The 27545-nt window shown below is 38.4% G+C and overlaps 1 protein-coding gene across 1 annotated transcript in view; it reads right to left on the minus strand.

The window, feature by feature from the left end:
• SH3GL2 (SH3 domain containing GRB2 like 2, endophilin A1) overlaps positions 1 to 27545 on the minus strand; it is a 90991-nt gene that overhangs the window by 19875 nt on the left and 43571 nt on the right. The window lies entirely within an intron of this gene.

Genomic DNA, 27545 nt, shown 5'->3' on the forward strand with positions numbered 1-27545 from the left:
AGAGACTGATTAAAAAAAAACCCCTATATTCATTCCATGAAAGAGTGTGAGTATTATGTTATACACAACTCACTTATCTAGATAGAAAGAAATAAAGGGAACTCTGTTAGTATGACTTTAGCAAATGCTCTGTTTTTTTTAATAAAACATTAAGTTTGAAAACTAATTGGAAAATGGAATAGGGCTACTGTTTCATCTCCCTGATACAATGTAATACACTGAACTATGTTTCCTTTTACAGTCAGTAACATTGACAATAACAGACTTGAAGAGTAACTGCTCTACAGCACCATTCAAAATGGATTTTAACAATTGCATTGTCAGTCACAAAGTCTTTTACTACTATACTCCCTCAACTAAATCAGGTACATATGATTCAGTGAACATATTAATCTTTCACTGGGATGGTATTTGTCATAAGAAATTAATCACCATATAAGTTATTAATTACTGATTTCAGTGAAGCGATTCCAGTAATAAACAAGAAGAAAGAAAATAAAAATTTTACTTTTCCCCTTTTGGTTTTAACTACTGTGGTAAGTCCTCTATATTATTTTTTTAGTATAAAGAGGAGGAATACCCACAGTCACTCACATGCCATTAGTAAATTCCAGACATCTGTATGATTTTAAATTCACTTCAGTTCACTACAACAAAGCTGCAAGTGCATCATGGCCAAGCACTTACTAATGCAGGCTGTAATTATCTGTGCAATAGGAAATAGCTATCAGCTCTGTTTGTTTTCTGTCAGCATCTCACAAATTAGTAGCCAAAATGGTGCATTAATGAAACAACAATACTATGACAAAACCAAGGAATTGTATTTCCCAGTATTTCCTGTACAAAAGAGATGTGCAAAAGCATACAGACAGCCTCTTATCAATAATCTGAATATGAATGAATTTGTGTGGTCTGTATTATTAAACCTGTGATCTACAGAGATAAGTGAAGTGCCACAAAAGAATCAAACACAGTACTGTTAGGGACAACAGACAGTTTCAGTTTTAAAAGATTTATTAATTAGTTTCATGAATGAATCTTCCACAAATGGATATCCTACTACAGATAATATGGCTAAATCTGCACGGAAGCTTCCTACTATAAAGATTTCACATCCCAAAAAATAACAGTATGCTTATATGCTAGCACTTAAATATTTAAAATAGATTTTTCATATCTGTAGTTCAACTCCAAGGCTACAAAGTACTCAAAAGGAATTAATCTCCCAGCCCTTTTGGGCTGTAGCTCTACATTTCTTCATTTTGAAATATTTTCATGGTTGATGAGGATTTGCAAAGACATGTCTTTTCATCCCCACAGATGCCCTAAATATCCTAATTCACATCTATAAACCATAGCAATTGCTCCTTTCTTTCACATTAATCACTACTCCAGCTGAGAATCGTATGACACTCTTAAAAAGCACAGCCCAGCAGTCTTCTGGAGTGGTCACTGCATAGTCAAAAAGGCAGGTCACCCCTCTCTTCTAGACTTGCTTTCAGTTTTTGCTTACCTTGTCAATATTAGGCTCACAGTTACCATCCAGAGTCACTCATTTAAGGTGGCTAAAAACACTATGTGCTAAGCAGAAAATTAATTTGTAAAGCTCTGTGACAAGTACTGTTACAAATGGGTGAGTCAAAGGAGAGAGAGAAATATGAGCTGTTAAGTCTTCAGCCCTTCTGGGGCTGGGAGTCTCTTCTCTCAGGGTAGTTACATCACATACCCTGAAGGAACCATGCTCAACTCCATTATGCAAGCAAACCTCTGTTTTGGAGAAGCACTGACAGACCTCAGAAAAAAGCAGCTGAACCAAAATCCCACTTAAAATGTAAGTACTGTTTGGTTTTGATTTTTTTTAATTTTTCCTTGAAGACCACAGTTACTCAAGCAGTCAGAGATGAGAACTCTAATTAAGAATTCAGATTTAAGGATAAAATAAAATTAAATCCTCAACAGTTCTTTCCCCTTGGGTCAGAAGGGAATAATCTGCTCAAAAGAGTGTACCACACCTCCTTTTCAAGGCCAAAATCAAAAGTAGTCAGGTGGGACCTTTGAGCCTGAGAAAGGCATTTGCAATAAGGCCCACATCTATGCCATTGTAGTAGTATTGACTAAATTTGGAGATATTTTTCAGCCTGTTTATATTCATCCTCCAAATCAACTGTTAAAGCATTTCACTCAGGCTACCACTCCATCAGTATCTAAGATTGTCAGATCTGATTATCATAGGTCTTGAAGCCATGCCAGCTTCCACTAGCTTAGGATCTGCTCTCATGACAAAGATTTAAGAAGCTCTCAGGAACATTGTCAGCTAACAGCTACAGCTACCCAGAAACTGAAAGACTCCCTGGCCATGTCATTTTAAGGCATCAACATTTTGGTTCTTGTTTTACAACAGATTTAAAATTGGGCTTTTAAAGGAACAAGGGGATATCCTGAAAACATTTCTGTTATAAATGATCAAATCGGCAGCCAAATTTATAAGAAAATTTAACAATGATTTATTAAATCATTAACAAAAACAGAATTTTGAAATACCACCACAGCCAAGGCAGTGTCAGCCCCGGGTGCAGGCGCTGGGTGAACCGAGATCCGACTGACAAAGTGCCGGTGTTTCCCCAGTGGTTCACCCTGACTGCTTCACGCTGCTGGCTTATATACAGTTCATTCTGCCTGAGGCAGAGGCAGCCGAATGTTCCTTTGTGTCTCTTCACGTGTAGAACTGGATCCATACCTGTGCAGAAATAGACAAAGGTAGGTCCAGGTGTCCAGAGGATGTCTGAGCACCTCGGCAGAGCCTGTATTCACATGTAGCAGAGTGGCCCGGTGCTTGAGTATGGTAGATGCAATCTTCCCAGGTGCAGGTCCTCCTGAGTGGCTTAGGCATTCCCAGGAAGTCAGCACTCATGGTCCAGGAAGGTTTCTTTCATACGTTAACAGACTTGATATTATCTTAACATTGCCCGGTAACTACTTGAATAAACATAAGACTCTGCTCCCAGCCAGGGTGGTCAAAGACATACCTTAGATTCTACAATATTTTATACATATATAGCATGAATTATCTCTACCATATACTACAATTTCTATGAATCAAGAATATACAGACTTCTTCTACCCCTAATAATGTCATGTTTTACTGTTGGTATCTTCATACTTTGACTGATAACCAGTGCTATACAGTCCCTTGGAGTAAATGAGTAAATTCCAATTTTATAACAATCATATTTCCACCCAGGCAGAATATGAATTTGACATCTTCCAATCAGAATGGTTTCAGTAGGAACAAAAAAATTTGTATGACTCTTACACTTAGGGGAAAAAATAAACTTTATTTTCCCTGGCAGTTAATATTAAGAACACAGATTTTGGTAAATGTTCAGAGGAGCTGGAACACAAGCCACAGTAGCAGGTATGAGGTTTGGTAGCTGGATTTAATGTGAAACAACAAAACTTGTTAAGTCATAGTTATAAAGCCATTTGTTCCATTTTTCATGCATTTGTGCAAATAACCCTTTTTTTCTTTTTTGATGTATTGCTGTGTTATGATGCCGTATGTCAAGGGACAAAAGAATGCTTGAACGGTCACTAGGAATATCTCGAAAATTCCAGTAAACTTTTATAGAATACAGGGATGATCACTTAATAGCTCATGCAGCAGTCCTCTAAAGGTCTTTGATGCTGCCATCTCTCACTATTTAAAAAATATTAATATAAATCAAACATGCATTAGACAACTATTCCAGGACACTGAATTGTACCGAGGTTCTGAACAATTCACAGGTCAAAGACCCGCTACCAGAAAATCCTGAAGACTATGATATGACACTACCCAAACTTGAAAATGCAGTAAGACCTGCATTAAACTACCCTCTAGTCACCTGAGTTTGCAGCTCAACTAATTTAATGACTTACTAGTTTGGCAGCAAGTGTAGGTAGCTGCTTTGTCTCTATAGAGGAGGAGGAAAACCAGTTTAAAATAGATTACCAACACAATACACTGCATTTCCGTATGATGCAAACTGAATGCCCTGTTCGTAAAGTGGTCATACCACAGTAGGACTGAAAAGTAACAGTCTCCTTATTGCATGCATTCCTAACTCCAATTACGTATCCATGGCAATATTTTCTATTCCTCAAAGGAAGGCTGTTGACAGCAGAGTCCTATCAAATTGTCACACAGTGGACAGGCTGGTAAAAAGAAAATTTTTATTAATATGAAAGCTATGGGAAAGATTAATAAATGAAGCTTACAAATTCACAATGGAAAAAGAAAATGCCCTCTGTAGTTCACGCTCATTAAATTCAAGTCACCCTATTGATTTCCCATTCCTGATTGCTCAGTATTTCTTTCGCAGGTTTCTACAGTTCTTCCATGCTGTTTTTGCCATTTTGAGTTTTTTCTTTCACAATAAGGAAGTACAGTGACTGAATTATCTTCAGGTTTGTTAAAAAATTTCAGATAGGCTCTAAAATGCTGTGATGCTTTGTCAGCTTTTCAAAGACAAGGAAGAAGTACACATTTCAATGGAAGAAGTCTGTCTATATATGGTGATGGTTTTCCAACACTGCAGGCTTTTCAGGAGAAAGTATTTGAAAAGAAACATATTTATTTTTAAAAAAGCACAGTCTCTAACCAAGACGTTTTTTATTTTTAATTCTGTCTGCACATTAGAGTAAGAAAAAACTGCCACTTGCAGGCTAATTTTTGTGTCTGGCTCATCCTGCATTGTTTGGCATTTATGGTATCAGAATTAACTACCACAGAAAACAAGCGACATCTGAAATTTAGATTAATGATCATGGCCCTAGTTCTCTGTGGATTATGAAACATCTCATGGCACATTCTCAGCAATAACAGTCAGCAACAGAGGAGCTCTTCTGCTTATTCAGATAAATTAGAATAGGAACTGTAAGAAAAACCCACCACAAAAGCATATGTAAATTAGGTGCATTTTAGACTTCTTTTTCAATTTTCATCAATATATAGAATAAAAAAGGAGATGGAGATATGGAAATACCTTATCTCAGAAACATTAAGAGGCCATAGAAAACATTAGTATTGATTCACAGCACCTTATCATGTACTGAAAATGATTTCAGCAGATGTAGAGCAATCTCACTCAATTTTTCCAGAATAACCATCTAGATAAGGGTAATCCTCATTTACAAGCCAAATGACCCAGTATCATTAGTTTTGGAAAGCTTCAGAAAACTTAACAAATGTGATAAATCTCACAAGAAGCCAGAAGTGTTTGATAAGCCTTACGTTCGTACTGTAGTTATTTGTTAGCAAAATTGAGCAAACCCCACACTTCCATTGAACACATCAGATTTCACAAGGAAAGCTTGTTACACTCAACATTGCATTTTACATTATTTGAATTTTATTCTATTCTTCTTTTAAATATGTGAGCAACTTGTGTGAAATAGAGACTGTCAGTAAAACACAACATGAGAATATAAAAAAGCCACCTTAGTAGTAAAATGAAAATAAGATCCAAATTTTACATACATTTGAGTTACAGTAATGCCCATTTACATTTAGTTCGTGAATTTCTCTTCTTCAGCTGTAGAGCCACAACGGAAGGCCACCATGCCAGCTGGAGCTCAGCACCAGAAGATCCTTCCCATACGGAACTGAGGAGCATAGTGACACCACTGCTATCACAGAAGCTGTAATGGGTCATGAAGTGAGTGTGAAAGAGAAAAGTGAAAAAACTTACAGAACTAAGAATCTCCAGAGAACCTAATTTTTTATGTCCTGTTTTCACTGAGACTCTGATCATGCCATTGAGGCTTTGTTTTCTCCATGGCAAAATGAAGAAATGCACTTGCAAAGCACAGGGGAAAATAGTTAGCATTAATTTACACCTGCTACTGCTTGCCATCAGCAGCATATCTAGCAGAAATGTTCATGATGTATTTTAGGTAAGCATCTGCCAGACAAGCCTGAGATTATCTTTTCTTTTTCCCTTCTGTCACTCAGTAGATATATTTAATCAGGGAATAATATACTCTGTCCTCTGATGGCACTGAAATCACTTTCTTCCTGCTAGAACATTTTTGTTTGCTGGCCTGTTCTACCACAACACCAAACTAGCCACAGGCTGGCTAGCTTTATCCACCCTTAAACGTTCCCTTGACTCTGCTGTTGGATTCAGGGTGTGAACAATAAAGTGTGCTATTCAAAGACCAGGAAGTAAACTGAATTTTGGAAACTCAAGCAGGGAAGGCTATGACTGGATTCTAAAAGGCTTGCCTTCTTCTCTCACAAGGCATCCTCTAAATACCCTTTATATATATACACAATAGCTTGGCCTTGCTAGTCCTCACAGCTGCTAGTAGTAGGGCCCACAGCCCTGTTTATGAGTTCCACTAACAGTCTGAAGGCAGGGAAATTGGCTCTAGATGGGACATACGTAAGACACAAGAACTGTCAGTGTGAAAGACAGGCCATTGCTAAAGCCTGTCAAACCATGAATGAAACTCCTTGTGGGACAGGCTGTCCAGTAATGCCAGTGTGCAGCAAAAGCAAAATATCTCAGCCAAACTATTTCTCCTCAAGAAGGATACACAAAGGTAAGGATCCCAACCTCCAGCATTGCCACATGGTAAGAAAAACGCGTTGTGAATCTGTCCCATATTCTTACTCTTTTCATTTAGATTCAATCTCTTTTTTGATTTTTCATCTTCAGCCAGAGTATTCCAAGGGGAGGGACGAGGGTGGCTGGAGCAATCATTTCTTCAATCTGATCCAGCCTTTTGCTTTCTAACTACTACCAAGGACCATACTGCAGAATTTCCGCAACTCCAGCAATGCAGGGGAAGTCATTCACATTCAGCGCTAGTGCACCATATGAAAGTATGCCGCAAGCTTCTGCACTGACAGGAGCTACTGCAGAGACTCTGCTGCAATGCTGCTGCTGTATCACACTGGAGGCTGTCCTCTGGCAAGTGAAATAAAACAGGCTGAGGGCAGGGCAGGAACTGCTGAGGAAGCACTGGTGCAGTACTGCTCCGTGCTCTGTCTCTGTAAGGGAAGTTCCCGTCTAGAGGCACACATACCACGACAGATGAGGAAGGTACTACCCTACAGCTGACACAAATTGAAATCAGTGTTATGCATTCCAGTGACAGAAGTGGGCTGATCGCAGAGACACTGTAATGATAACAGAATTAATTTCACAAATTTAAACTTATTACTGAAGTCTTGCCTGTTTACCAAACACACACTTCAGGAGGCTGGCTCTCTGCAAAGTTTAAGTTCAGCCAGAAAGCTGGTCACAACCCCAGCACCTCTGAAGTTTAGAGTGGCCTTGGGAGCTGACAAAGAGAAGCTGGCAGAAGCTCAAAAGCTGACAGAGAGCTGAAGACAGTCAGAACACTGTGTGCTTTTTTCAACACTCTCTGTCCCCAGAAGGACACCAGTATGAGAAAAGGAAGAAATTGGAATTAAAAAGGTGGCTGTGTTAGCTGGAAAACATGCCAATCTCTGCTCTTTTGCAGTACAGGAAAGAAGCAGAGAATCTATTCCTACATGACATCTCTACCTCCAATGACTGTACTATGATTCTGTCAGTCCCTATAGTGAACCTGTGGGCAATAAAATGCCCACAAGTTTTTTACTTTTGTGCAAAGTGACCTGGATTCAGACCCATATTTCTTACATCAGTAGTGGGAGCCCTGCCCTACACTGCACTGCCACAAAGAAAGAAGACAACTGTGCTATATTTCTCAGAGTGCCAAAAAATTTTTGGTAGCTGCCTGTTTCTTTGATGTAAGCAGCTCATTCCGCTGAGTGGTGATAAGGAAATTCTAAGAGAGTGGCAAAGCCCAAACCCACTAAAAATTTCTGAAGTTCTCATGTCTCTTTCTTAGAAAGGTACACAGCACTGGCTTTCGTATCTGGAATGCCACTAGTTGCCAGCTCCTGACCTATCATGCTCTATTATCATGTGTAAATGGGATTTGTATTTGAAAGAGTGTACACCTTAAAATGATATATTCACTCAAACTTCCATACCTCTGTCATGTCTCCAAAGCAATCTTCAGGGCAGATGAGTGGCACATGTACAGTATGACAATATATGGAGTGGAAAAAGAGAGGAAAAGAACACAAAACAGATATCCATTCAGTTAACATCCTAATCTGGAGCATGTTTTTGGATCATGATCCATCTTAGCTAAACTACACACATTAACATGTTTCCTTCATCCATGTAGCTTCTAAATTCAGCAAGAACAATGATCTCTACCATCCCACTGCTTCACTTGGCACATGCCTTACCACAAAGTAGACATGATCTGGGCACAGGTGACAGGAAATTTAAATAATCCCATGGTTTCTTAAACTATGTCACCAGACTGCTTGTCCTCACTTTTTCCATTTTAGCACAAAAATGTTTTCTGCAGCAGTGGTTTAAGCTGGCAGCTGGGAGGCTGAGCTCATATTCACTCTTCATGAAGGATGTTTAGTCTTGGCTACTGATCCAGCAGAATTACATGTGCTAGACATCAACTTTGAAAAACACTGGAGTATTTCACAGGCAGGGAAAATCAGTCATAGCAGGTAAAGAGTGCTAAGGTACAGTCTACAGCTTGCTAAAATCTCCACAATACAGAGTCCAAATATTTGATCAGCATTATGCAAGTAGTGATGAAACAATATTGATTGGTCAAGCAGACATGACTTTGCTGGGCAAATTAAGGGCCCATTATTCTAGAGTGTTAAAGCTTTGTAATTTTTCTCTCAATAAAGGAATGAATTAAAGTCTAGCAGAAATAAATAGGGCATAACCTGGCCAAAAAAGGAAGAGGAAGAGGAAGAGGAAGAGGAAGAGGAAGAGGAAGAGGAAGAGAGCAGGCAAAATAACAGCATGAGAAATTCACAGCAACCAAATTTAGGGCATATTTTACACCACTATATAAGGCATATTAGTCTACATGCCTTCTGCTGGGTGAAAGTTAGCCTAGTCTTTAACATCTGGAAATGTGAGAATGCAGGGAACATTCAGAAGCTGCTAGAGGATAAGAGAACATGGCTTAAATATGATTCCTCAATTTAGCAGCCATACAAACTCTGCCATTGTGAAGTTGCTCCTGCTACATTTGGAAAAGAGTTTGTTGGAAACTCTCACTGAATTAATTGTTATCTGTCTAAGAGAAGACATTGAAAGAAGTTTGTGAGGAAAAACCTGTCTGTAATCTGTTGCTAGTACTGACGTACATTTTATTTCTGGTTTTCCTATTGCCACTACATCTAAAAGGCAGTCGACACAGCTCAGCAAAGTGCCAGTCCAAACTATTTTCTTATGTTGCTGGCAGGCAGTGTTGATAGCTTTATTAACTACATACTTAACAAGCCAAACCCATCCAACACTTTCAGTTTGATAGCAGCACATTTAGAAATTGCTGAGATCTGCTTTAAGCTCCATTTTTTTTTTACATGAACACTATTTAAATTAAACCAAATGCATTCCCATTAAACTGATGTCCTCTGTCTCAACTCACCATGTAAGAACAATATATCCCAAAGCACCAGCCTGCTCTTGGGGCTGGAGAGCACCACAATATAACAGTAAAGCTCTGTGAGCCACTGGGCATTTCTGGGGTGACCCCCTGATGGACTGAAATGGTGGTGTGCCTTTTTGTGCTTCTGAGATATATGCAAGAGAAAAAGAAGAAAAGGGGGACTGAGTGAGTTAGGACTGGATGAAACATACCCAGATAAAAGAAGAACATGACTGGAGGCACCACTTAGCATGACACTGTATTGTGTTATGAGCACGCTACACAGAGCAGAGGCAGCTTTCCTTCTGCAGCTGCAGCAATGTCAGCAGAGGGATCCTGTCAGTATCCCTGGCATGGAGGAAGAGCATACCTTTCCTACCAAAATGAAGGCATAACCACAGCCTTAGGCATTAATATCTAAATTTGAAGATGATAATTTTCCTCCTTTCAACACTGTGTGTATCAGCTACCAATGATAAAGGTAATTTTAAAATGTAAGGAAACTAAACTTGCATAAATAAACAAGAGACCCACCAGAAGCACCTCTGACATCCCTGCAGCTACACAAACATATCTGCTTTAGGCAAAAGCAGAGCTGAGTCCGCTGCTCTCTGATGGGTACTGCTCTCCAAGAGGCACCAAAGGAATGAGAAAGATGACCATAATATCCCCCCCAAAATAAATTATACAGTAGCATTGATCTCACTGACTGGTTCATGACTACGGTCACACCTGATCACAGTGCAACAAGCAAACTCTGCCCTAGTTGCAGTAATGAGTCTGTGGTTCTAGCCTGTATTCAAGATATCGATGCTTCTGTGACAAAGGAAAGTTAGAACCTTTTGGTAAGTTTTTAACTAATTTACAGAGTCTTACTACTAAAAGGAATATATAGATTTTTGAGAGATAAAATGAAAAAGTCATTTTTGCTAATGTTAGCTCACAACTTGTTTGATGGAATCCTGGTGAAAACGTGATTTAAAAAAATAACAGAATTTTTAAAAACCCAAACAACAGAGGACACAGCTCAAAGGATCTGTGGCCAGCTCAAAACTGGTAAAAATTTACACCATTGTATATCTCAAGATATTTGCAGTCCTCTACAATCAGTCTTTCAGGCTTACATAGCAGTCAAACCTCTGAGCCACTGCAGATCTAATTATATACTATTACCTGAAGTTTCACAGAAAAGAGGAATGTTTCTCTTCATGTATAAATTCATTTACTGCCTTCTGCCTTTCCCCTGTAATTTTAACAGTTTATGAGAATAAACGATGGCATTTTATGAAGTCTTCAAGACCTGGCTGTGCAAGATCACTAAAAAATGAGGACTTTGAATTTTAAAAACTGACTTGGAAGATGCAAATGTGGAACTGCTTACATTTTCTAATTTTTACAAAAATATGAAAAGTGACAACAGATTCTTTTTGAAATTGCCTTTAACAGTTAGTTAATTTTTATGGCCACTCCCTGTCCTCAGTGTCTGGAAGTCCACACTGACAATGAAAGGGTTTTTAAACTCCATAAAGAAAATGTTCTTAAACTCCATTAGCAGATGGAGAAAACAAAACAAGCAAAGTAGATTCTAATGTGCACATGCCCTTGTAAATAGGCTACTTTCAGAGATGAGAGAAAATAAGTCTGAAAAATACTGAAATCTTCACAAAAATAAAGGTAAGATTTTATAAATGCTGCCATTTCATCCTTCCTAAACCACACTGCAGGCATGCTCCTCTGAAAAATGATCAATCACCTTTTACACAGGGCACACTGAATAAAACCTTACCTACATAAAGGGAACAATGTTCTCAACTAGGAGTGCAGAAATGTAGACATGGAATATACTATTTGGTGCTAAAGCCCCTCCTGATTCTTTCAGCATTTAATGCAGATGAAGAGCCATCCTAAGAGTGTTTCTTTTTAGAAGAACAGCTGCATATTCACGTCAAATTCAGCTACACAGCAATAGTTTATTTAGATTAGTTTATTTAGTTTATTTCATCCCATTTAGAAAAACCACGTCTGTCTTTGAGAGACTCAGAAAGGCCCATGCCCATGGATTCTGCCTGCCTCCACATCTACAGGCACCTCACTGACACCTCTTTTCTCCATTTTGTAGTACAAAGCTGACATAAGACATGTCATAACAGTCCTTGCAGCATGCACAGAGACTTTACTGGTTCTGTAAAACACATGGAGGTTACTATCTGCTACCTGTGAAAGAGTACTACCTGGCAGGAGAAGAGAGGGCATGTGAAAAAAGCAAGGAAACCAGAGCAAAATGGAGACAGGCCCTTCAGTAGGTGTAACACACATGAATCATCTTCCATTTTATGACACAAGTTATTCTAACAGATGCTCTATGCTACCCTATCAGTGGAAGATTCACTTCTTCTTCTTCAATCTGCTTCCTTAAAAACATGTACCTTGTGTTGCCAGGCACTGATTTGCTTTATTCCAGTTTCTATCCCAGAGGTATTATATTTCAGCAAAAAGAATATTTGTACTTTACAGAATAAGATGAAAGGGACATGCAAAATAAAGACCTGAAATGCATAGGATTCCCTTTCCTTTTGAAATAAACTAATGAGAAATGTTTTAGAAGACAATCACCTTACACTAGAGCGGAAAGTAGAAGTTTTTCTTCCTTCTGTCCTTGCCATGTTTTCCATAGTGGCAAGAATTAAAACATGTCATGAATTTTGGGGTAAAAACACATTACAGTGTGCATGTGATATCAAAGCATGTATGATCCTTTATGTTAATCTGTTAATTAAATAGAGAACATTTATGTTCAATATGAAATTAACCACATGTTATTCTGTGGTGATGTAAAAGCAAAAAAGTAACAAAAATGAAAACCAGATGAGGTTTTCAAATGTCAAAATTTAAACATCACAATCACAGATAAAAATATAGCAATAGCCTCTTAATGTAATTAATGACTGAGACTAATCAGCCTAATTATCAATGTGTTCAGAGCTACTGTCCATTTTGCAGACGATTAACATGTAAATTTCACCCGAAGTTTCATCTTGTGAAGGTGAGGGGAAGAGTAAATTGGATTGTGTTCTTACACAGCCTTGAGACATGTAGCTGGCTATAAAAGAGACACAGAGAAAGAAAGGCCACTAAATACTTCATTGCTTTACTCTGCCTTGGAAGTTGGTTAGCAGTATACACAATCTGAAGTAAAAAGTAATTCCTGAGAAGTCCTCAATATTTTACACTGTTGTTTCTTTCTTTAAACTACTGCATTCAAATTAGCTTCTGAAAGAAACATGCAAGCAAAAACTATATCCAGAGATGATCAGCTTTGAACATATTAATGTTTTGTTGGTCTTGAACTGCCTTAATGCACCTTCCATCTAGAGAAAATCCTATACCAGCCTGAACAAACCATTCAGTGACAGGCAGAAGCCCCTGCATATTCTACAGTACCACCTGATGGCTGTTGAGTCTATGAGGAGCAGTCTTTGCACTGTAATCTGCTTGTGATGGTGTCTCATGTACATGTAACTTGAAAAATATTTTAAACTCATTTATCCTCACAGTCTCCAGAAAACCAGTAAACAAGGAAACCCTGTATTACAGCTGAAACTGTACTCCTACAGACATCTTAAGACACCACTTCTTCTGGTATGTGGATGGGTGCCACTGTGTTTGGAATGTTTTTACAGTGAGGTACTCACTGAATGAACATAACTTAAGCCAAGTCCTGCAATCACCTGCAACCAGATTTCAGCACATACACATTCTTCCCTACACCACACCAGTAGAAGGATGGATTAATGAGGATCCCAGTCACCACTGCATCTTGGAGTTAGAATGTTTGTGAAGTACAGATTTTCTCAGCAGAAAGTTAGCAAAACCTGCTTCTTAGGAAACATTCTGTAGTTGCCAGTACTAACCTTTTACCACAGAGATCAGAAGAAAAATTCTCACTGACTTTACAAAAGGAAAGCAGCAGAAGTGATGCAGTGCTAAACATCTGACCTGCTTAGTGGATGGGGGAAAAAGGGCTGTGGATGTTGTGCTGTGGATGTTGTCTACCTGGACTTTAGTAAAGCTGTTGACACCATTTCACACAACATTCTCAGGGACAAACCAGATGGGTGCATTTTTCACTGTGTGAGAAACTGGCTGGATGGCTGGTCCCAGACAATGGTGTGAAGGGAGTTAAATCCAGGTGGTGGATGGTCACCAGTGGGTATTCCTCAGGGCTCAGAACTGGGGCCATTAGTATCTTAATGACAGATGAGGGGATTGAGTTCACCCTTGGTGAGTTTGCTGATGATACCAAGTGAAGCAGAAGTGTTGGTCTGCTGGAGGGCAGAGAGGCTCTGTAGGGGGATCTGGAACAGCTGGATTGATGGGCCAAGGCTGAATGGGTGCAGTTCAACAAGGCCAAGTGCTGGGTCCCACCCTTTGGTCACAATCCCAGGCAGTACCACAGGCTGGGGGCAGAGTAATACAGGCATTACAATACATATCAATACAGATGAATGGGGTTTTTTTAAATAATAAAAAATACATAAATAGTATATATAATATATATATATAAATGTAGACATATAAGTACTAGTATTCTTTTACCGTTAGCTAATGGCAATTCAAAATTAAGGATTTTAGAGGTTGAAAATGATCTAGAAATGAAACTAAGAAGTACAGAGACAGATAAATCATACTGGATTTTGAAAAGTCTCATTTTTCATACTCCATTTATGCTGAATATGTCACTCACTTTGAAGTTGTGTAGACTGGTGGACAATAAATAACCTATGTTGTGAATATGAATGAACTGTGAATAACATTCTCCCTGTGAACCAATTCTTTAGCTACTCTGTGACTGGTAAGATACAGAAAAATAAACCATTTTTATATCTTCTTAAAATATGCAGGAGTTGTGATGGATTTACAAATCTGTCATGTTGTGCCTCCTGATTATGGTCCAAGAATCCCACATCCAGACACTCTATGCCAATATAAACATGGACAAATGCTAAATAAGAGGTACAAAAAGAGATTCTTGACATACAAGTTTAGCAGCACTTTTCAAAAGCTAAAAGAACATCACATACAATGACACTGTGAAAATTAGCTTGATAGACACAATCTGATAAATTAGAGCAAAAACTGTATGGATACATGCTTTATTGGTGCTCTCAAGACTTACTTTTCACTTCTTACTCTTCAATCCTTAGATTCCCCACTATGAATATGTGGACCATGACAAGGTGGGCCATGATCCACTGAATCCTTTTTGTAATACAAGTTTCAAAAGAGACATATGGGAAAGCAAGCTGTGGCTGTTGCAGTGGTGGGAAAACAGGAGCTTGGAGAAGCCTTCCTTCCAGCATGACAGAAATGTACAACTGGCTCTGGCACTGTGCTTGTGAAAGGGGACAGTGGTATGTGTGTGTGCAGGGGGTGGGGTGCAATTAGGAAAACCAAAGTCAACTGGATCTCCTTTTAAAGATGGCAAAAGATGCACAGCCCAAAGTCGGTTTTCTAAGGGAAGAAAAGCTACCCCCAGCTATACACTCTCTCCTGTACTTCACAAACATGAAGCAGCATCTATTTGTGGAGATGTCAGAAAAATCATTACAAGCTCCTGTCCTGGTGGCCACCCAACCATTTGCTTTTATTTCTGACCACTATACACCACAGTAGAATCTGCTCATGTATTATTTCTGTCACAAGCTACCCTGACTTTGTTTCTGTACAGTTTCAGCAGCAGTATAACCTTTGCTGGGATAAAGTGCCTGGTGGTGCACTCCACTCTCATGACCCATTTATTTAGTGGAAAATGGGGGGATGAAAAGGCTTTTCTGCTCTACAGTTTATATTTCATTCTCAAGCTTATCTTACTACAGCACAGCCATTCTGAGGGGTAATGCTACTTTAAATTACTAAGGAAATTGAAGAAAGAATTACTGTGCTTAATGGAAAAGAACATGTAATTTGCTCTTACAACAAACATTTTACTTATCTTTAGGAGTAACTGATAAGTTTATAATTCTTATTTGCTCTATACAGTTCTTTTGTGAAGTTGGGCTTTTTCCAATACACTTTTTCTTGACACACAATGTTGCTTCTGTCAAGCAGAGCAAAATGAACGGTTAGAATTGCAAATGAGTATTCCCTTCTCTTATACTGTGGGAGTGTCAGGGAAAAAAAAAAAAAAAGCAAAAATCCCCTAAGTTTTAAGTATGAAAAAAACAACCCTAAAATAAGGACATCATGCCCTGACATAGCTTTAGCAATAAAAAATTTAACAATCATCCTAAAATTTGAAACTGTAAAAATAAATCAGCACAAAACAATATCAAGTTACAATTTCGTTATCCCAACACAGGAAAAAATCCTAGTTAAAATTCTGAGAAATTTTACCTCTAAATACTGCAGGGTTCCGACCAGATATATTAACCTACAAACTGACAGAGCTAGCCATTTCTTGAAAAGAGCCTGCTAATGTCTCTATGTCACTGTTCTTTGTGTGAAAAGTAGTACCTGCTTCCTCAACTTTTCTCTCTTTTGTATCCTGGAGCTGTAAGTCTGCCTGGGGAACACTGGGACTATTTTTATACACAGTATATACATCATCATGCTAGTTCAATCTGTATGCTTGCCACTGCTGAGCCACTAGTGCTGAGGAGAGGCCCACCTCGATTTTGACATACAAAATGCAGCAAAAGGATACATCTAAAAACCTCTCATGTTCCTCATGAAGCTATAAAGCCTCCTGCAAGCTGCAGACAAAAGCAATAAAACTGAAGCTTTTATGACACTGGCCATCTCATGTGATATAGTCAAGGAGATGACTGATCTGAGCACTGTTCAAACAGGTCAAATGATACAGCATGATGATGTTTTGTTCTCCCTGTATCTCTTCTATATAACAGCTTCTGATTCAGATGCCCTTTGTAAAGACAGTTAGGAACCCAGAAGATCAGCACCATTAATAACTGCAGAAAGATTTTTTGTAGTTCAGGGCATCTGAACGATACCTATAAATGGTAACTGCCAGTACACTACAGAGTAGATTTAAGTATGTTAAAGAATTTCTCAAACAGCTTGAATTAAAATTTTGAAGTAAATGAAGGGAAGAAGGAACTTAAAGTGGAAAAGGTCCAAAAGAAACTATTAAGGTCAACTAGTGCATAGGAGAAATTTGCATGGACAGTACATATTCAAGTAGGTTGTTGTCAGCTTTTTCCACAAAATTTCTCTGCTACCTCTGAATACTAAAAAGCCATTCATCTATGAATCTTGATGAGTTAAATGACCAACCATTCTTATTCAGGTAAAGGCATTCTGGCTGTCAGTACAGACTGTGCTGCTGCTAAGACACAGCAAACCTTACTTTCTTTTGAATCTACCCAAAAGCTATTAACGATGTATTTTGATTGTACTGAAATATTAAAATTACTGCATGGTAGCCTGCTTACCTAGTTAAACATTTTACTTTTATAAAGGATAGAGTAATAATGGTAATTTCGTATTAAATCTGTTGAACTTCTCAATGGAGAAAATGGTTATAAGGGTTTTCATATAGGTCTTGCTGCTTCCTGGATATTTGAGACGATTGCATCAGTGCAGTGCAAAGGATTGCTGGGTTTTATCACAGGTAGTATTTGTAAAAATTTTTAACTACTAGGTCAGTTACTGAAACTTTTGTGTCTAGATATCCCACTCCCATGCTTTCTTTTCAACTCTATATTCCTAGTTACCCCATAGAAATACTTTCACCAACAGTGGCAAAAAAATTTGATCATGTTAAGGGTGTTGACAAAGCTGCAAAATTGAAATTATATCAAACATATCTGTTTGTCACCACTGAGGCACATGTGCATGTCTGCATGCATAATGTACCCCAAGACAAATATACCCAGGTGCCTCTGGGAAAGCTGGCTCATCACTAAGAGCCAGGGTGTGATAGATGTGATCACACAGAAGGCAGTACAGGAAGGCAGAGGAGTGTAGCAAGCCTGGCACGCCTTGAGGGGCAGCCACCTCTGAGCACAAGTAGGGTCTCCATATTGAGAACAGGTAAACACATCAGGTGTCTTGGCTTGGCTAAACAGGCACTGACAGCTGAGCTTCTATGCACAGGCTGGGGCAACATGAGAGGCTGCAATAAAGGAATGTAGAAATCTTGACTGCATATACAGGGATAGCAAAGGAAATCTTCAGAGCTCAGCTGAAGCCACAATGAGCAAAGAACACCAAGAAATGCAGGAAAAGCTTCTTGCATTGTGTTAGAATAAAGAGACAAATGGTGACTCCTTGCTGAACAGGGTGGGAACAACTGTAAAGGGCGTGGATAAGGCCAGAATGCTTAGCATTCCTAATCTTGGTACTGATAATTTTTGAGATTATCCCAGTAATTAATCAGAGATTCTACTGTCTGCATGATCAAGCAGATGAATGAAAAAATGGCTCCATCAGTCTCACAGGCTAATGGTTCATACTCTACCTATAGGCTGACAACAATTGGACACAATCAAGGGTCTGTCCTGGAATCTCACTGTCTGTTCACCACCTTTTTATCAAGTTAAATATTTAGAGAAGAAGAAATTTTAGGAAAGCAGTGTATAACTAAGCCCCTGCTGCAATGCAGAGCTACAAAAGCATCACCTCAAAATGCACGCAGAAAAAGAAATCTGCTGGGCTTCAAGGTTGACAATCACTAAGCACCATAGGTTAGTACAAATTTTCAGAAACACAGTACATTTTTACTAATTTATAAACTGAGGGAGAAACAAAAAAAAAAGGGAGTTCTAGGATCCAAACTATGGGCATTGAAAAATCCTGAAAACAACCACCTTTTTAACAATTGTATTCCTAATACTGATGCCTGTTGTAAACCCTAGGAGATAAGACAGGTACTTCAACTGAGTGAAGAGTAGACTTTTTCATGGTTTTTCTTAAAAGAGCACTAATTATTTTAAGAATTGGTGAAGTCTTGCCCAGAAAGCTCCTAAATCATGTAAACGTTCTTATTCAAGAAAAGCAGTGGACATGTGCACTATTTTCAAAATCTACCTGTTACCAATTTATATTAAAAAACCATAACAACAACAAAACACTCACAGATAGATCTAAGTTAGATACAAGTTAGGATTGCAAAGCCAGGAGACAGCATTCATCATATAGAGGTTTTTAGCATGTATTTAATAACCATTACTGCACAGAATTCAGCGTAGAGTTTTACTACAACAACTCAGAAGTAAAATGTGTCATCACTCAAAATTTTTTTCACTTTTTATTACACCTGTACAATTTTATGCTTTATAAATATTACTCTCTCAGAGAAGAAATATACTACTGATATTGATGTATAAAGTCTTAGATCCACTATCCACACCAAAAAAGGGTTTTGTTTTTCTGCAAGCACTCTCAATGGCAGCTAAAGAGCAGAAAAGTTCCAGGTATGCTGTCAGCTGTACATTGATTCTGACATAGCTTTCCCACCAGTGTTCGGATTTGAGGGATATTCTCTGAGGTATCATCATCCAGTCTTATAGAAATGCTCTCACTTCCCACACAAGTAGCATTTCTTAATAGCTAGTCCAATTTATTATCAGGTCAGCCTCAGCTGCTGTAGTTTTGTTTGGGAAGATGTCAGATAAACTATGAGTCATAAGAGAGATATTATACAATGCTGTGAAAAAAACCCCAACAAAACAGAATGAAGGGGAAAAAAACAAAAATGCTCAATCTCTGTGGATAACTTTTGAAGCATCTTGGAACAGTTCCAGTCCTGACACAAAATGGATCCTGGAATAGTTTTTGTGCACAAACTTACTGCTGAAGTAATTGTTTTCTGACCTTTTCTTACTCCAAGCAGGAGGCAGAGGGTGTTTTTAAAAGCTATCTTTGCAGAAGATGCAAGAGAGCAGGTACTATAAGAATACTTGACATTCAGCTCCATAAAGCTTCAGCTGCAGGCAGCTCCCTTAGCTGTCCATACTGTACCACTAGCCTACGGTAAAATAATAATCCAATGTCCAGTGATTGTGGAACTTCAGTCTTCCCCCTGAGTTTCCTCTTTAGTCTTTTTACTGTCATCACATAACCGTTCTGTTTTCAGCCATTCCACATGCTTACTTTTCCATTCCTTGAATCCCAGCTGCCCTGTACTGCAGACATGTCTCTCCCACCCTCTCAAAGGTCTTTCTCCCTAAAATAAATGGGTGGAAAAACCCCAAAATTATTATCTGCCACTGATCCCACCTACTGAAATATTTTACTAACTACACTTCTGGTGAACAGTCTATGTACAGCAGAAATGACATGAGAGAAAGAGAAATCACAAGCACTGAAGCTCCAAATATGCAATTTGCTGCTCATACGACACAGAAGAAAATGCACTGAAATCTGCACATTGGCTGTGCAGTTTGATCATACTTATACAGGATTTACACCAAATAGACAGTTGCAAAGATGTGACAGAATGATTTTTATCAAATCAGAGCTTAATATAAAGAAGTTTCATAGAGAAAGAACATTAACATTAAAAAATACATATTAATTGTATATCTGAAACACATGTACAGTAGGCATCAAACATGCTGTAATCAGCAACTTTAGTTATCAAAACTACATCACTTTAGTTGTTTGCTTTATACATGAAACACGTGCATAGAGGAAATTTAGGAAACCTATTGCAAGATGACACTGAAATATTTCAATACCTGTGTCAAGTCTCAGCCAATCATTCATTGCTTTGGCACATTATTTCACCTGTGGATGTTAGTTTCTAAGCTCCAATCAAGTTCAATGGCAGGGACACCCCCCACTAGACCAGTCTTTTCAAAACCCCATCTCATCTGGCCCTGAATGCTTCTAGGGATGGGGCATGCACAACTTCCCTGGGAAACCTGTGCCAGTGTCTCATCACCCTCACAGTAAAAGATCTCTTCCTTATATCTAATCTAAACCTACTCTCTTTCAGTTTGAAGCCATTTCCTCTTGTCCTGTCATTACATGGTCTTGTAAAGAGTCTCTCTCCATATTTCTTGCAGCTCCCTTTAGGTACTGGAAGGCCACAATTAGGTCACCCCAAAGCATTCTCTTCCCCAGGCTGGTCAGTCCCAATTCTCTCAGCCCTTCCTCACAGGAGAGGTGCTCCATCCCTCTGATCATCTTAGGGGCAGTCCTTCAACTGGTCAATATCCTTCCTGTGCTCAGGATCCCAGAGGTGGACACAGCAATCCAGGTGGGGTCTTGTCCTTAGTGAAGCCATGCTCGATGTCTCAAATCACCTTCTGATCCTCCCTGTGTCTTAGCACAGCTTTTAGGAGGATCTGTTCCATGATCTTCACAGGCACAGATGGAAAGTTGTCAGGTTCTCATTTCTACCCTTTTTGAAGATGGGTAAAATCTTTTACTCTTTCCAGTCCCCTGAGATGTTGCCTGACTGGCACAACTTCTCAAGTATCAGAGAGGGCAGCTTGTCAACTACAGCAGTGAATTTCCTCAGGACTCTGGGATGCAGCTCATCAAGTCCCACAGACTTACATATATTCAGGTTCCTCAGGTGATCGTGAACCTGATTTTTACTTACAGTTGGGAGTACTTAGACACCCCCCAGTCCCATCCTGCTGTCCATCCCCTTAAGAGGTGTGGGAAGATAGGTTGCCACTGAAGATTGAGGCAAAAGTAAAAATTTGAGTATCTCAAAATTCCTTCTCCTTATCCATAGTTACCAGTTTTCCAGCACTGTTTATGGGGGGGATATGGGGGGGGGGTGGTTACACCTTTTTTGACCTTCCTTTTCTTCCTTCCTTCCTTCAGGTTATCATACGTGAAGGAGACCTTCTTATTCTTTTTGTCCCTTGCAAATTTCAGGTCAGCATTGCCTTGGCCTTCCTCACCCCATGCCTACACACCTGAACCTATGGATCTGTATACCTTTCCCAGGTCCTTGTTTTCACTGTCTGCATTTGCTTCTCTTCCTTTAGTTAGACCAGAAATTCCCTTCTCAGCCATGCCAGTCTCTTGCCTTCTTTGTCTGAATTCCTGCTCCTGAGGATTGCCAGATCTTGTGCTCTATGGAAGGCTTCCTTAAAGATCTGCAAGCTCTGTTCTGCTCTCTCCTCCCTGAGAACAGTTTTCCAGGGGATCCTATTGACTATCTCCTTGAAGAGCTAAATTCTGCTTTTCTTAAGTACAAGGGCCTAATTTTATTTCTTAGCTGATTCACATTCTTCAGGATTGTAGTATCTGACTCCTCCCTCTTTACAGGGGCACCATTACCAGGAATCTCTGTTACAGTCCAAATAACTCTGTGTTCATTGAACGTTAAATTGCATAATAAAGATGTACAGTCTGTAATGGCTGTTGTCAATTTTGCCAGTTACTATTAGCAACAGTGAGACCTTGTAAGTATTCTTTGATACTCAAGATGATGATAGAGAAGATCTTATTTTCTTGGACAGAACCACCATTATGTGAAGCTCTAAATTCATTATTTTAAAGACACAGATCACACTGCTATTGGCTGATGTAGATATTAGAGACACATTAAAAGTCTTTATGTCTGAAGACTGTTCAGGAAGAACTATGCTCCAGCTTTGTTTTGCAAGATGCTGTGTTTGTACCTGGGCAAACCTAATCCTTCACTTAAAAATTGTAGATATATCTCTGTACACAGTTTAGCTTCAATTATACCAGCTATACAAACTTTGGTGGAGCTATGACTCAAAGAATATTAGCTTTGAGCCTTTTTCTTCAGGACACAGCTCTTACCCCATCACAGATGGTGGTGGGTATTCTAACTCTTGAATTTGCCACTGATTCATCTGAAGTTCACCACACTGCTATCATCTAACACTACAAAACTCGCAGGTTTTTTAGAACTTTGTAAACCCCATGTAAAGACTTTTCAGAGAATAACTATAAAATAAAATTAAAAACAGGAGTAGATGCTTAAATGTCATTCTGTAACAAGCAATTAAAGGCATATGCAGCATCTGAAACTAGGTTCAAGGACAGTTCTATAACGCTTTTCAAACCTAAAATGTCATTATATAAATCTTGAGCTGTAAGTAAAGTCACCAATAACATTGTTTCTATGAAACACAGGCTAAAATTTTACCTTTTCTTACTTATGAAATGGAAGATGGATTTACTGGGAAGTACAAGCAAAAAACATTGAACAGATCTGTAAAGGCAATAAAAACAACATCCAAAAATACATATAAAAAAGAAAGGCATCTAGTATCAATTGAGTGTTGAAAATTAGAACAATGAAAACAAAAATAATTAAACTAGTGTAGAAACAGAAAACTAGAAGAGAAATTTCTGGATGTAAGAATAAAACAATTGGCACGAAACAAAAAGAATGCCAGTGCATGCAGAGATTTTTCAGCTATGCAAATCTACAATGGAAAAGAGTAGGTGAAACTGCAATGTAAGCATGGAGCTGTGCTGCTCCTGTTCACCAGCATAAAAAATACCAGTTCAGGTGGTTTGAACATGAGGAAAAAAGGTCACAGAGAGTGTAGAAAATTACAGCTGGTGTTTTTTAGATATGGAGGCAATACAATCAAGATCTCTGCTACATTAAGAGATTATGCACAGTTACCTAGACTCTGTGATTTACATTTCAGCTGAACTGGACAGGTGGAAGAATTTTAAGTACTTTCATTTCAAAGAAAATTTTTTGGGGTGAATTGTCCCTCTCTTTATAAATTGAAGGTCTGTACTCCAACTCACAGTTCAGTATGAAGATAAATCCACCTTTGTTGCAGGCATCTAAATGCCTTGGTTAGTGAGGATGGATTGGCTGGAATTCAGCAATAGCTCCAAGCAGCCTCACCTGGGACCTGCAGCGCCATGGACGTGACCCAGTCTCACCTGCCTATAGAAAGATGTGGTGCTTGTTCTTTCAGGAGTTAACAGAATACTTTCAAAAATATGGGAGAGCTGCAGAGCTGAATCTTGCATGTGCTCCACACTCCAGTTTTCATCTGTGACTGAGTTAAGGTTTCCAGAGGGGCACCAGTGGAATTAAAATAATTCAATTAAGTAGTAAATAAAAGGGAAGGTATGTGTTGACAGAGAGTCAGGAATAAGGGGCTTTATTATTTAAAAGAATCCCTAGGTCTCTGGGATCAGAATCTGCCAACCACAGAGATGAGAATCTTTTTGTGCTACTACTGTAGCAGAAAAACATACAACAGAGTACATGTTGGAGAAATGGCAATTATTTAATTCTTTTAACTTGGACCTAAAAGGAATAAATACTGTGTTAAAATGCTTTATAATGGTCTTAATGGAGCTCTCACCCTCTCCTAGTAACCACTTAAACCAAATTTCAAATAACTACTTTTCCTCAGTCTCACACTAACACACCATTTTTTTCTGAGCAGTATCTATTGCTACTGGGCAAGGATTATATCCCAAGCAAATATTCAATATCCTGAATGGATTCAACTTTGTTTCTGTTTCAGATTTATGTCCGTGTGCACTGGTGGCTGAATAACAGCAAGAAAAGGTGTTTATCATTAGAAGAGTGTCTTTCTGCAGTACTAATGTTAGAACTTTTGCATAGAGAAATTACCAAAGTAATTCCTGTAGCTGCACTGGATGTATAATCAAAAAAACCACTACATACAATGTACATTTTTCTCTTTCCTTTCCACGACATACATTTTTCCTTTTGAGTATGAAATTAAATCTAGCTCTTTTCCACTATACAAATGTTTTGTTGTTGTTCTTCTTATGGTGGAAGACATCTTTCTGGCAATAAAAACAATTTTTCAAGACCATGAACTGGAAGAGTATTTCAACATCTGCAGTCTTACCTTCATCTAAGCACTTGGCAATGGTTTTAGCAATGCATTTTAACTGATTTCAGAGACTTCCCACAAGTAGAGTAATTATGCATGAGGTGGAAAAGTCTCCAGGTCAAAGAAACAAGTGTTGTCTTTTGAAGGGACATAGACTAGAACAAACTAAGTTGTGCAAGAGCTGTCCAAACAAAGGATTTCTCTGATGTCAGTTCAAACCACAAGGGGAATGTCCCCCAATTAGTAAGTGAAATGAGATATTCTTTTCCTTAAATCATCCTAGATTTTGCACTAAGTATAATGATCCAACATTTCCCCTCTGATGGTATTTATTTGGTATTTTATCATGACAAGGCCCTGATTCAATGTACTTTGCAGTAGGTCAAAAGGGCTCCTGAGCCTGTCATTATTCCTTGATCTTCTCCTCATCTTTGGTTGGTTTTTGCATTTTTTGTGATGAGCAATTAACTAGCAGTTAACTAGCAGTTCAACAGCTGCTCACTAGAGTATGTTTCCTCACAAATAAAGAACAGCATGCAGCTCGCAAGTAGAACTGAAAAAATGCCAACCCAGAGATATTATACCATAAAACCTTCCTCAAAATTTTCTCCATTGCATACTTGAAACCTCACAACTCTCCTATAGTTTTTAGAGTATTTTCAGTCCCAGAGTATGCTACCAAGAAACTTTAGATCATACCAATGTCCCAAAACAACTGACTGCCAACCCATTAAATAACTCCAAAGCATCTCCAATACAACTGTCCTTATCATCACTTGTCCTGCAAAAAGCTCCTGCAAACTCTGCATCAATTTGCAAGCCCATAGAGTTTCAGTTTGGAAAATAAATGTTGTGGTTCCACTTTGCTATACTGATACAAAAAATTGAGAGGAAAGTGAAGGCCACAATAAATGCTCCCCTGACCTAATGACAGGTAAAAAGATACCTTTGTAATAAAATTATGCAGGGCCTCCACATGCCACATCTACCAACACCACTGTTTTCCTGCACTAGCATTCTGCTCCAATTGTGAAGTGTCTAATAGCATTTTATTACTTAAAGCTGAATAGCTTCAGTTTCATTTATAAATACTAAGGTTAGGACTTGTTTATGTATTTCAGCAATTAAATATACAGTTGGATTAATTTTCCTAAATCATGTTAGCTTTAATGAGAATTAATTGTCCAGTTGTTGGAATAAGTCTAGCAAATGCTGGCTCTGTTACCAATTAACTCAGCAAGGCTCAGTTCTATCCACAGGTAAAACATAAGGAAGTCTATGTGAAAAATTGCAAAAGTAAACAATATATTTTGAATTCTGCAGTGTAAACAAAAGATTAGAACATGCTTCTGGCTAATACCAATCGGTTTGCATAGCAGAGAAACCTTGGATCTATATACAATATTGCTGAATAAAAAAACCACAAAATATCAAGTCATTAGCAAGTAATTTCAATTTATGAAACTGGCCCAGAGGGAACATAATTTTAAAACAGTGCCCTTGCTCTGTAAATTTTGAATCAGGTTATTGATATACTTGTACATTAATATATCATGCAAAACAAATTCATGTCACAAATAGCCATGAAATTATACTACACTACCTCATTCTGTTTCTAACAAAGCCCAGGCAAAACCGAGCACTGAATATTTTTGACACGGTAGAACACACAGTTCCAGAGATATTATTAAACAAAACCCATTTGAAAAAAACATTTTGCTATTATTTAATTGAGAATTTATAAAAATTGTCAGAGAAACTGGTTTTTTTCTGGGGCCATAAATTTTCCTGGACTGGTAACAGCTGAAGTTTGTTTATAAGATGCTATGTCACTCAGTGCTCACAGCAACATCCCTGGGAGTTAGAAGACTAATTCCCTGAACATGGTCAGTTTTGTTTTCAAGTAGGGTAGTGGACTGCTCTGCAGCAGGCCAGGAGCACCATTACTTTTAGCTCCACCTACACAATTCATCTTGATACAAACTGGTGACTTATAGATCAAACTCTGTTAACCTCATTACTGGTACTGAGTTTTTAAGTGCCTTGAGGCAGGCCATTTAATTACCTTAATAACTCATATAACAATATATTCACAGATCATATGTCATCCTAGGTTACATTCAGTGGTTTGTTTTACATCCACTTTAGAGAACACAAATTCATCCCAAAATATAGCCTTCCTGAAGTAATATCTTCAAACGTGTAAGCTTCAATTCAACTTATAGGAACAATTTTCCATATTTTCTTCCTGAACATACTATAAATTAATATTGCTTCTGTAGCAGTGTAAGAATGAAAACATTTGCATTTTCCTAAGTACAAAATGAGAAACATAACTCGATTTTGTTCCTACCACTATCTTAAAAAAAGAGAAATAACTATGATCACATTATAAACAGAATGTACTTACTCTGCTTACAGACACCTGCTGTGACTGCTGATGACAAAAAAGCTGAAACAGACAAGCATTTTTTTGTTTCTTTATAGTATGGACTTTTAGTCTTAAATCATCTTTTCTTTATATCAAACAGATTCTTGCTTCAATAAACTTTCAGTCCTTGTTCTTACTTTATAAAAATTTTCTAACTTAAATAACAGGGATGCTGAATTCTGAGCCCTGAAGAGGTTTTAAATTCTGCTTTGTTTTCTGCAGGAAGTATCTGCTTTCTCATAGCTCTCTAGCATAGCACTGAGCAGAGCACTTTAATCAATTGCAAAATGCTTTCAAGCTGTGGTGCCTTTTTTGCACTGTCCTGAGACAGTGATTTGACAGCCTGCTATTTCTCAGCTTTCCTACTGCAATTCAGCAAGGCTCACAGGGACTTCCAAAAGCCCCAGTTATACATTATACAGCTCATCAGCTCCTCACCAGGAACAGCAAGTCAGGTCTGTTCTCTCTCCTGCTGAAGTTTTGAACTATCTTTAAGATGAAATCATTGTCTTGTGATATTATCAGTGATGGAGGTCCCATATCTCCCTCATAATTATGCATGGTTTGAGAGGAGTCATACATGTCACAAGGAAGTAGTTTATCTGAAAAAAACATATAGAATACAGTAAGCTCTTGCTCTAGAGCTCTACACATTGCAAAACAATAATGTGGCCCATTGAGGTTGAGAATTAATCCACCAGGCCTGAATCTCATGCGATGTGTCTCCTACACAATGCAATGCTGCTCATGCAGATACAAAGCAGAGAGGGTAGGTGGGCTTTGGGAGTCTCTAAAGC

This window comes from Agelaius phoeniceus, chromosome Z, assembly GCF_051311805.1.
Source record: "Agelaius phoeniceus isolate bAgePho1 chromosome Z, bAgePho1.hap1, whole genome shotgun sequence".
NCBI classification, from domain to species: Eukaryota; Metazoa; Chordata; class Aves; order Passeriformes; family Icteridae; genus Agelaius; species Agelaius phoeniceus.